The sequence below is a fragment of the Aptenodytes patagonicus genome, chromosome 7, assembly GCF_965638725.1.
Source record: "Aptenodytes patagonicus chromosome 7, bAptPat1.pri.cur, whole genome shotgun sequence".
Classification (NCBI taxonomy): Eukaryota; Metazoa; Chordata; class Aves; order Sphenisciformes; family Spheniscidae; genus Aptenodytes; species Aptenodytes patagonicus.
Window position 1 is genome coordinate 45,571,575 of NC_134955.1, and position 12,713 is coordinate 45,584,287.

Genomic DNA, 12,713 nt, shown 5'->3' on the forward strand with positions numbered 1-12,713 from the left:
GTTTTTAGATACAGTTGAAGCCTGTGGAACAATAACAGGAAAAGATCAAAGGTCAAGCAGAGCTGATTTATATAGAAAATTATTTTTTTAAAAAGCAATTGTACACAAGTTGACTATGAAGGTCTCTAGAAAATATGGACTATATTCATAGAATGTATTTTAGCTTAGCAAGCCTAACGATCTTACTAGAGTGAAATGGAGGAGACGAGCTTTTGCAGAGCCCAGTCAAATCAGACTCATGCACTGACTACTTGCCTGGGGAAGTTTATCTTCATTCACCAGAGGAGACGTCTATCTTCCCTAGCATTTGTGAATCTCTCTCTGTGTGATGCCAACCAACCTGGTCCACATAAACATAAATTCATTGTCTAAATGAATGGAGGAGAATATAATCATTAAAAATAACCACAAAAATACCCAAGAACGATCCTCATAAGAAATTTGGGCAAACTGTTAATGAATAGTATTATATCAGTAATGGCTGCTTGAAGATGAGACACTTTTAGGAAGTAATGGATGGAATTCCTACTTTCTGAACTACTTAAAACTTTACGGTGGGTAAGTGCTTTGAGACTGAACTACAGGGAGATGTCCCGCACTGACAAGAGAATAGACTTACCTGATACAATGTTGTTGGATCTTTTCTAACACTCATCCATAAATTTAAGCATATTTAGTGCCATGCAGTGAGTATTTAGTATATAAATGATAAAAGAAAGCAGGTTTTCTAATAAAGGGCATTGGCGGAGACCCAAATTCTCCTCTGATAAGACCGTGCTTGTATCCCAATCAATGTTTTCCAAAATTTGGAAAGGAATCTTAAGAATTTGGCTAGTGGGAATGAATGTGGCACACATTCAGTTACTAGAGTCCTAAGAGAGGTTAGGAAGTGGGGAGACTTATCTATGAAGAAGTGTTAAGTCAGTGTATGGGATCTCTAAATTATTCTGGGAACAGGGACTGCGGAATCCTGGTCTGGAGAAAGGCCAAGGTATTATCTGCATGCCCTACTAGAACTGCAGTGTTTTCAAAGCAGAAATGGAAGCAAAAGGAAGCTGTAGGTAAATAGCAGTACTCTCTGCAATATGCCTGTCTGAGAAATAAACACTGGAGTTCTAGTGATCTGAAAAAAAAATTAGAGTTCACGGGAGAAGCTGGAAAAGGCTCAGAAAGGAGATTTCAAGTAGGTGCAGGCTGAAGAAGTGGTGTTTGGAAGGCCAAGCATAAACTGACAGATTTAGAAAGAGAGAAGAATAAAAGTTTTCAAAGTGTGTCAGTAAATACAGGTGAAAGAAAGAAGCTGAATAGTTGCTGGGGCAACTCTGAGTTGAGTGTGCATTAGCAGGGTACTGCAGAAAAGGCAGAAGTAAAGACAAATAAATTCTGTCTTATGTTCTCTATAACTCAAGGACTCTAAGAAAGCAAGTACTGGGATCTCTCGCTGGTGCACATCTGTGCTGCTCTATTCACGTCAGTGTTCTCAGAGGTTTTAAAATCCATTAGTACCTTCATGGCAGTAGAAGCAGAATTTTGCCTAAACATCCAAGCTCCTGTTCTAAAACGTGCATTTATAAGAGGTAACTTTGTTATTTTCTGTTCTGTATTATGCCCAAAGGTTGCTGCCTGCAGGCACAGCATCTCTGTTATCTGCTACAGTGACAACATGACCTGGTAGCTGCCTTTTCAAAACAGAAGATAATCAAGTAATTTATTTTCTGTAGATAGCAGTATTTGTGGGTAATTGCTTGAAGATCATAGAAACTTCTCCACAGGATTTCTTTTCACGGTATTTTGATTTCTAAAGTATGCTTTCATTAGTGTCTTCTGAACAAGCCGGTTAGGTCAGCTCTGCTTAACTGCTATTCTGCTTGGAAAACCGAAGGAGAGGCTGAACATGCAAGGATAGCTTAGTTCCTCACGTGTGTTCATGATTGCTGACAGTGCAAGAGGCTGGCTCAGTCTCCATTGTAATTTTAGGGCATCTCTGGAGTTTCTCTAAATCATAGATGGCAGCACACCTGTTACAGTGTCATTTTACAAATGAAAATTGCCAGAATGGAACATCTGTGTGGTTTCCAATACCTCCTGCATGAGAAATCCTGGTAGACATAAGCAGAAGGAGCCAAGTACCCAGTTCCCTTACTATGAATATGAAGTGTTGTTTCTAAACCTTTCTTCTAGCAATCTTCTTTGTTATCTAGTCAGCATTTCAAATCTGTCTGATAGCTAACTGAATTACAATTTTTAATATTTGTATTTTCCTTACCAATGCAGTGTGCCTGAGTTTGGGCATGGAGGATACTATGAAATTTTGGTCAAAACCCAGAAAACCTGTGAGGACTTGTGCTCCTAGTCTAGTTAGTAAAAATCTATTTATTTATTTTGACTTGTGAATTGGCATTTGTAATCCCTCAAAGTCTCCCAAAATGAACTTTGTGGGCAAAAAAGTCTGCAGATAGAGGACTGCTAGGAACTTTAGTGAGCAGAAGCAGCTGCAATGAACCCGCCTGTGATAGGACAATGAAAAAACAACAGTTCAGGCTGGACTTTCCCTGCTTTGTGTGGAGTGGCAGTTTATTCCAGCCCTTCATTCCTCTGCAGTCTCTTCATCCCAGCTTTGGAGCATACCTGGGCTATGCCTTTATCTGCTCCTATTTAGCCCTCACTGCCTTAGGTAATACACTGATTTCATCAGGCATGACACTTGTTTTCATCATACTGCGCTCCACCCCTGCCCTCACTCCCTATCTCTCACCTGTTTAGACCAGGACTGCGGCTGCCCGTAATTCTGTCAGTACAGTGTCCAGCATTGTGTAAGCAGGTAAGTGGTCAGCATGGAGAAACAGGCACAATAAATGTAATTATAGAAAATAACATTGAAATAGGAGAAACTGGTGCATATGAGTCTGTCAGTAGGGTAGAAGTGTTACTTTTTACATGCGCTTTTTGTTTTCAAAAGCAGAAGCAGACTTTAAAGAAATAAATATATTCAGTTGTAGCATTACATTATTTTGCATCTTCTCTCCATTTGCTCCTGCTGAAAAGTACCTTTTAGTTTGTGACCTTCACTATAGCCAGCAAGGTTGTTTAAACTTCAGGCATCAGCAGTAAGTTGAGATGACAGATGAAAACCTGAAATAGCTCTGTAGGTAAAAACTGGCATGAGGAATTAGTCTGAAGTTTATTTGCAAGACTGTTACTGTGCTTATGCTTCTCTTTTGTAATGCTGTAAAGGTCCACCATCACAACAGCTGTGAAGCCTGGACAATCTTTGCTGGTTATGCACTGGACATGGCTAAGGGACCTCCTGAACAACCTAGGTGAGACCACAAAGTGTACCATAGACAACGGTGACGTGAGAAAATGAGATTGTTTACACGTTACCTTAACTATGTCATTTTCTATTGGGCATGCGCTGGGATGCTAGAGTTGGGGTGTGGTGTGAGGGCATTGGTACACAGCCTAGGTTCTACAGACCACACCTTTTTTTTTCTATTTCTTTCCAAATAAGGCTAGATGGAAGTTGCTAATCTAACAAATATCATATCTGTTGGTGTATTTTTTCCATTTTGAAATACACTTAGCGAAGATATGGTATTGCAAATAATTTAAATTACCACTTTAATGCTGTGTCAAATGGAATGATCTTTCCTCAGGGCCTCAGTGTGAAGCTTGCCGTAACACTGATGTTTTGGTACATTATTTCATTTTAGGGTTTCCATCTTTTTGTCATCGTTACTATCATTATCATCATTAATCCATCAGTTTCTCAGATCTTTTAGCATCTACTACATGATGTTCAGTGTGAAAGCTGAGACACTAAGATTAAAAAGTAACTTTTCAAGTAGAGGTGCTTAAACTTTAGACTTTTAAATGTGTATTTGAGGTGTCAAAATGCAGTGTCTGTTAGACATGCAGAAGTATTAACTCTGATGAAACTGTGAAATTTAATGCACAAGCATGGGCATCCAAATTCGAAAATGTTGGTCCATTTGAGTTGTCCAAAGCTATTCAGGACATCTGTGGCTGAGCTGAAAAGTGAAAGTCTCACCTCCCATTCTTGTAGTTTATTTACTACAGCTGCCTCTTCCTGCACTGATGTTTTCTAAGTAGTTTTTTCTGACTGATTTCAGATTCACATCATTGCACCCTGTCCTGTATTTTGCTAATTAGTCACCATTTTTTCTCTGTAATAGTCTTTCACAGACAGTCGGAATGAGTCTGTCACGTCACTGCAGTCCTGATATATGGGATACGTGTTGGGCCACACACTGGGAATGGGCTTTGGTGCTCTGCACACCACATCACAGATGAAGGAAAACTGGGGAGCTGGAGAAAAGCAAGGGGGTAGCAGTGCCAGTGTTTAAGACTTGAAATTGTTGTAGTTTGTACATTTGTATTTGTGTTATTCATTTATTTTGCCCAGTATATGAAGTACGTTCCAATTCCATGAATTAAATTCACAGGCAGTTTATCACATCGTCCAAATTACTAATAAAGATAGTAATCTGAGCTTAATGCTGAATCATCCAACTTCATCTAAGTGGGTAAACCAGACCAGGGTTTCAAATGGGAACATCTCTGGAATGAGGTACTAGGGTACTGTAAAGGTTGCCGAGGGCTCCTAAATACTCCTAAATACAAATTCATTTGACTGGGGTTTTGTAGAGGGTTTTAGAGAATCTCTTTGATTCTAATTTTTTTTTATTATTATTATTATATTGGGGATGATTTTCCAAAATATCAGCAATGTTGTTTTGTTTGTTGGTCTTCAAGAAGGTTATTTTTAGAAGAAGAACGGCTAGAGTTGGGGGAATAATAACTATTTTGGCATAACGGCACAGTAAAAAAAAAAAAAGAGGAAAAAATATATTTGGCTTGGTCCAAAATGGATTTATTTTTTTTAAGAAACAAATTTAATTTCAGAATGTTAACACTTCAAGACACATATCTTTAGAAAATAACATCAGTTTTTAAATCAACTTGCAAAACATTGTCTTTTTAAATAACTGAACCCTATTCATCTCCCATTCTACCTGGTCAATCTAGAAAATAGAAATCCTTTCTTTCCCTTTTCATATGCTGCTTACAGGAAGAAAATAAAACAGACACAGTGAAAAAAAATATTACCAAACTCTTTCCACATTGGAATGGGCAATAAATTAAATAGTGACCTGGCAGTCAGAAGTACTTCTGGTAGGTCTTTCACGTGTTGAAAAATCAGGTCAGCTTGCTCAGCTTTCTGTCAGGTTACTGTGACACTAGAAAGAAAGTACAAACATAGCATACAACTGGTACTGGAAAGCTGTAGATGTAGCATACCCACACCGTTTAACATGTAACCTGCTTAGAACATAGCATGCTCTAGGCATGGATGCACTTAGAAACGGGCTGTGCTGGTACTTGCTGTGAGAAACAAAGTAATACCAAATGCCTCATCAGCTTGCTTGCATAATTTCTTTACTTTCCTTTCCAAAACACGCTTGTAGCTACTCTACCTAAGCTGTATATAGCCTTGTGCTAATGACTTGTTGAAGGATTCAGTGTTTATCTGTGAGTCTCAACTGAGACCATCTTGGTTACAATAAAAACATTTTGTCTTTGCATTGCATTCTCCATGTAGAAGGAAGGTGGAATGTTAGACAAAGGCACTACTTCTACCCGTGAACTGATGTTTCTTCTTCTTTTGAGGGGTATAGCTGCTGGGTTAAAGAACATTTTAGAGCAAAGGCTGAAACCTCAAAAAAGACTAAAGAGAAATAATTTGCAGAGAGGAAAATTGGACAGAACATTGCTATATACCATATCTACTCTTGCAAAAATTGCACTGAAATCTTTTATGGTTGCAAAGAGTCGCAAGGTGTACCGTCACTCTCCTGAAAAAGTACGGGACATAGTAGTGCTATCTCATGACATTAGAAGAAAGAGTCCCAATTCCAAATATGCAGTGTCTTGGGGTTTCCAAATAGCAGTTGACATGAGTGTTTGGTTGTGTTATCTGGCAAGGTCAAATTCTGAAATGGTGAATAATTTCAGAGACAATTTTGGAGAAAACCCCATGAGCAGTGTAGGAAAATGGAAAGATAAAATAAATTTTTTATATTTTCTGCAATATTTCTGTTCAAATGCTTAAATGATGTTGTTTCGGGAGCAGTAATGACATAAAATGTAATGCTGAAATCTGAAATGGACACTTAGCAAATTATCAATATTATTGTTACTGTGCTTGGGTACAGTGAACTGGTTTTCCCCTATTGCTCTTGCTCTTAATCTATTACTGTTCTAGAGTACTTTTATTTCCTCTTAGTCCTGCAGTGTTTCATTAAATGGTACCCCTTACTGCTCAGCCTGACTGCAAACTAACCTATCTGTGAGAAAAGGAAAACAACCTCTCTGACACACCTCTGAACCAGCCCTTTATGCTTTGCTGTAGGCTATGTATTTTGCCAGAGTTCACTGGACCTGTTTGACTGTGTCCTGGTTTCCTAATGAGACTAAGCGACTTGGTTTTTGGCAGGCTGAGACATAGCTACATGCTGTGATGCTAACAAATGTTTTTTAATTGATTATGTGGGAGGAGGAAGGAAGTGTTTTCTTTTTCTTTTATTTTTTTCTTTTCTTTTCTGAAAGTAGTAGTCTTTTTTTTGTTTGCCTTCTTATGGATAAACTATTCCATGTTCACTGTAAAATACATCTGTCCTCATATGTTCTGCAGGGCTTTCTGAAGCTCTGTGATATCTTTTGATACACATAATCTCTGAGGGAACAGTTCTCCATGCCAGCATCCATGCTTTGATCTAAAGTTCAGTGTCAGTAGTTTGGTGCTTTAACCTACAGTGCACCAGTACCAGTTGTGTAGTATACGGAGAAACTTTGATCACAGCAGTTCACCTAGCTTTCTTTTAAGGGGAATAATTATTTTTTGCACAGGAGAATATTTAATTTTATGCAAGAGACATGATCCAAACCCTCCATCCACTTGTGATGACATTGGTGATTTCAAGTGATTTTTTTATTTCCGAGCACTACAATTTCGCTAAAAAAATACAAAATCCTCTGACGGTTTAGGTTACTTGAAAAGAACCCCAAAGGACCTAATTTTAGTTCATGTAGTATGTTGTTATTTCCCAATATAGATAGTATTACAACAATCTCATTGGGGTGATGCTGTTTCTTGTTTCAGGAGAGATGCCTTACCTACATACATCACTTTGATTTCTCTGTACCAGTATAATTCCTGTCATTGGACTAAGGAGGAGTTTTAGTGGAAACATCTGTGTACATCTGAAGTACACTTCTGGGTAACATTCATGATCTTTTATTTTTCCAGTTCAATGAATTATGTAGTTGGAAACCCAGTAAAGTTTTGTTGAATTGTTTATTATGGAAGGGATGTTTTCATGTATATTATTGGAGATTTTTTTTTCTTCCAGGAAGAATTTTCAGTTAGGCATTTCCTTTCTATGTTACAGCCAATAGAAATATGTGTAATTTAATTTCTTTTGGTTTCATGTTTGCTGCTGACTTTGAAAATGAATCACTGAATTATTTCAGTAATAAGTATCCAAATTTGGAGTGTGCATGGACAACTGGTGAAGAAAGGCAAGGTTTAACTGCTGTGCAACCGAGCATGCAGAGGAGGAAGTGCCAGGATGGTAGTAGCCACTTCTTGGACTAGCTGAACATTTTATGAAATCAAGGGCAATCTGTTTGTTGACTTAGCGATGGAACTGACTCATATTTTGATGGATTCAAGTTTTCTGTCAGTAGGGTTTCCTGATTGGCTTAGTTTATGTCAGTCTGGAGGTCAAACACTGAGGATATAGCCTTAAAACATACAAACAAACAGGAAGCAAATGAGGACAAGAAAGAGCAAGTCTGTTATTTGGGAAGATCTGGCATGAGGCAAGGACAGGACCTAATTTCTGATGTTTACTGTTTTTCTGTCACTTGAGAATCATCTGTGTAAATTTTATTTATAAACAAAAGGCAAATAATTTTTAATGGATAGCTGTTGATTGATTCCTCGAGTTGTTCCAGTCAGGCCCCAAAGACATTAAAGTCTGTGGCTGGCAAAATGATAAACAATGATTGCTTAAAATTCTATTTAGAAATTAGCTTTGTGCTGTACTTTATCTAGCTCTATATATTGACTGTCTGGGCAATGTACTTTACATCTTCTGTAGCCCGATTAATCTCAGCATGTTATTAAAAATCAGTGTTGGCTCTTACCATCTCTCATCTCCTAATTGTTTTGTGCTATGTGGCAGGTATGATGCTTCTGAGAGGCTTAAGTAGTTTCTATGTTGCTGCTACACTGCACCCACCCTTGTATTTTGATGTATTTTTCTACAGAAGATAAGGAAATACAGAGCATGGCATCCCTGTGTCTTTCACACACAGCTCAGGCAGAGAAGAGGAGGAGAGGAACGGGGTGATGAAGGCACTGTTTTAGCTATTTCAGGGTAGACTTTTCTTTCAGTATTGAGAGGAAAAAGAGGTGAATTGCTCAGTAATTAAGGCATGTGAACTATGTAAAAGAAAATTCCAGGTATACAGATGAGCCAAATTTAAGAAAGGCATAGAAAACGGATATATGTACATATATATGGAAATATATATGTACATATATGTAAAATACATATATAAAATACATGTGTATATAAAACAGATTTATATGTGCTTATGTAATAAATATATTTATGTATAGAAAGTATTTTCAATAAGGGATAACGATAAAGAGGATTAGCTCACATACTTTCCATTTTTTAAAAATCTTCTCAAGTCAAATATTTCTCAGGTTCTGAAAATTTTCCAAAGGGAGGAAACTGAGTGGGTCAAGACATTAGGATTAAATAGTGACATATAGATCTTTTCATCTGTGGGATCAGGAAATTAAGCTGTGAGCACAAAAGAGCAAAGTATTTTCACACAAGTAATTCTATCCCTCTCAGGAAAGCTCTAGTCCTGTGCCTAAGTCCCAGTGAAGTCTGTGAGATCTGTTTGATAATGATGATGCAGTTTCTGATTATATTATAGCACAGAATAAACACAGTGAAATTCAATGTTGTGCTGTGGAGAGCAGGCTTCCTAATTTAAATATGTTTGAAGAGGAATCAGAAACACTAATGAATATTACTCATTAAATCCATGATTAACTAAAACGTAGTTATTCAGTAACATTTCCTGAAGCCTTAGTGCACACTGTGAAAAAAATTCTAACATTTGTTTCAGTTTTGTGTTCAAAATTGAGAAAATTGACCCAGCGATAAGTAGTAAAAAGATGGAGAGCACATCAGCATGGGCATATCTATGCGAAGAGAGGAATCAATTAAGTGAAAATAGAAAGATATTATGTGCATGTACAAGTTTTCTGTTCAGTACTACAAATGGAGAAGTTCGGGAGGTGAATGGTTTGGTCTGGAGAATTCCACCAACAAAGGCATCCGTGGCTAAAAACTGACCCTTTTGCCATAACTCTGCATAGAAGACTCCAGGAGAAGGATAAAGTAACTTATGCATGGCTTTCAAAGCTAACTGAAAATTCCTCTATATTAAAAACTCCTAACTGGAACAGCGTGAATATGAATGTGTATATCCTAAAGCACTTTTGCAAGCCATGAGAAGAGACATTGCTTGATATCTCTAGGGGAACCAATTGCTGGAATGGGAATTTTGTCTGGATGTACTTAGTGGTAATTTTTGCTTCTTCTTGTGTGCTTTTTTTGCCTCCTTTTAAAACAGAAAAATTGAAAGTGACACATCAGTAAATTGAAAAAAAAAAAAAAAAAGACATCTATGGGAGAATTTAATTTATAACTCTCATCCAGGATTATTTTATATGCGTTCAACCTTACAAGGTCAACCGAAATGATAGTTGTGTTTTAAACCCTCTTATATATTTAATTTTATTATTTTCCTATGAACACTTTTAAAGCTGTTTTTTGAAGTAAGACAGTTCCACAGAGAGACACAATGCATCTCCATGATTTACACAGGTAATCTTGTTTCTATGATACTGTCCCTGCCCATTCCTTAGTGAGTTACTGTCAGGTAGCAGGAAGGTGGGTTAAGAAAATAATTTCATACTATAAAAGGCCTTAATCTGAATATTCCAGTGGAGCAAAGTTTCAAAAATTAGCCTTTCACTTCATCGTTGATGATGATGGCTCACTGATGTCTTGGAGGGTTACTCCAAGATCAGACTTTCTATCTATTGGGATCTACAGGTACTGATGTAAAGCATACAAAATGCAGTGGGAATCCTTTCCATTGACTTGTGTTGATTTTTACTGGGTTCAGAATGAATCACACAAGATAGTCACTTAAACTTTGTCCTGTAAATCAATGCCTTTTGATGCAATCATGTGTTGGAACTTTCCTTCTCTGAATGATGTTTAAAAGGGAAAGTTACTGAAGAAAGAGAAATATATGACCAGCATATTTCTGCCACTAGAAAATTCTAGTCAGTTTACTCACTAGCATATTGCTGTATTTTCTGCAATAAAACACAGAATATGCAATATTCTGCACATTACAATGATTATTATACTAATGCTGACAACCTTATTATTCTACAATCTTCCTTAAATAATTTGATTTTACACTTAGCTGGTTTGCCTCAGCAAATTAAGAAAATGTGCTAAGAATGAAGATGGGTAATAAACTGTTCTCCACACATGAAACAAAAATTGACTGGTGTTCTGAGGTAAATTGTAATTATAGCACTCCCTTGTAAAGATCATAGAATCATAGAATAGTTTGGGTTGGAAGAGACCTCTAAAGGTCATCTAGTCCAACCCCCCTGCCGTGGGCAGGGACGTCTTCAACTAGATCAGGTTGCTCAGAGCCCCGTCCAACCTGACCTTGAATGTTTCCAGGGATGGGGCATCCACCACCTCTCTGGGCAACCTGGGCCAGGGTTTCACCACCCTCTTTATAAAAAATTTCTTCCTTATATCTAGTCTGAATCTACCCTTTTTTAGTTTAAAACCATTACCCCTTGTTCTATCGCAACAGGCCCTGCTAAAAAGTTTGCCCCCATCTTTCTTACAAGCCCCCTTTAAGTACTGATAGGCTGCAAGAAGGTCTCCCCAAAGCCTTCTCTTCTCCAGGCTAAACAACCCCAACTCTCTCAGCCTTTCTTCATAGGAGAGGTGTTCCACCCCCCTGATCATTTTCATGGCCCTCTTCTGGACCCGCTCCAACAGGTCCATGTCTTTCTTATGCTGAGGGCTCCAGAGCTGGACGCAGTACTCCAGGTGGGGCCTCACCAGAGCAGAGTAGAGGGGCAGAATCACCTCCCTCGACCTGCTGGCCATGCTTCTTTTGATGCAGGCCAGGATACGACTGGCCTTCTGGGCTGCGAGCGCACATTGCTGGCTCACGTCCAGCTTTTCATCCACCAGTACCCCCCCAAGTCTTTCTCCCCAGGGGCTGCTCTCAATCCCTTCATCCCCCAGCCTGTATTGATACTGAGGGTTGCCCTGACCCAGGTGCAGGACCTTGCACTTGGCCTTGTTAAATCTCATGAGGTTCACACGGGCCCACTTCTCAAGCTTGTCCAGGTCCCTCTGGACGGCATCCCGTCCCTCTGGCATGTCATCCGCACCACTCAGCTTGGTGTCATCTGCAAACTTGCTGAGGGTGCCCTCGATCCCACTGTCTATGTCATTGATGAAGATATTAAACAGTACTGGTCCCAATACAGACCCCTGCAGGACGCCACTCGTCACCAACCTCCATCTGGACATTGAGCCGTTGACCACTACCCTCTGGATGTGACCATCTAACCAATTCCTCACCTACCGGACAGTCCACCCATCAAATCCATAGCTCTCCAGTTTAGAGAGAAGGATGTTGTGGGGACCGTGTCGAAGGCCTTACAGAGGTCCAGATAGACGACATCTGTAGCCCTTCCCATGTCCACTGATGTAGTCACTCCATCATAGAAGGCCACTAGGTTGGTCAGGCAGGACTTGCCCTTGGTGAAGCCATGCTGGCCGTCTTGAATCACCTCCTTGTCCTCCATGTGCCTTAGCATAGCTTCCAGGAGGATCTGTTCCATGATCTTCCCAGGCACAGAGGTGAGACTGACTGGCCTGTAGTTCCCTGGGTCTTCCTTTTTTCCCTTTTTAAAAATGGGGGTTATGTTTCCCCTTTTCCAGTCAGTGGGAACTTCACCGGCCTGCCACGACTTCTCAAGATATCCTCTGAGTTTGGTGAATTTGAAAAAGATTCAGAAAGACAGCTTAGAGGACCTGAAAATGTAGATGACAACGCACCACAAGCTACTTTCTGGACTTCTGTGCAGACTGTGCTTGTGTAGAAGGTCTTTCTTTTAAATTTATGAGAATTGTACAGATTGGGAAAAGGCAAAGAAAAAGAAGTAAAAAGAAGAAAAGAGGAGACAAAGAGGATATGACTTCTTGAAAGTTTTTTGAAAGCCAAGTTCTTGCAGAAGATTTTCTCAGCTATCCCCACCCACGCGTTTTTGTATGAGATGAACATTGTTACAAAAGATGCATTGATATGTCTGACTTTTTTTTTTTCATTTTTATTTTTAATGACTAGTTTGCTTTTAAATGAGGTTCACAGCCCTCAGAATAGCCTGACATAAACATGTGGTCACATCCTGCACTTTCAATGCAGTCCATCAGAGGAAGGGTAGCATGTCATATACTGCTGTCTCTCTACAACAATCTTTTAATCAA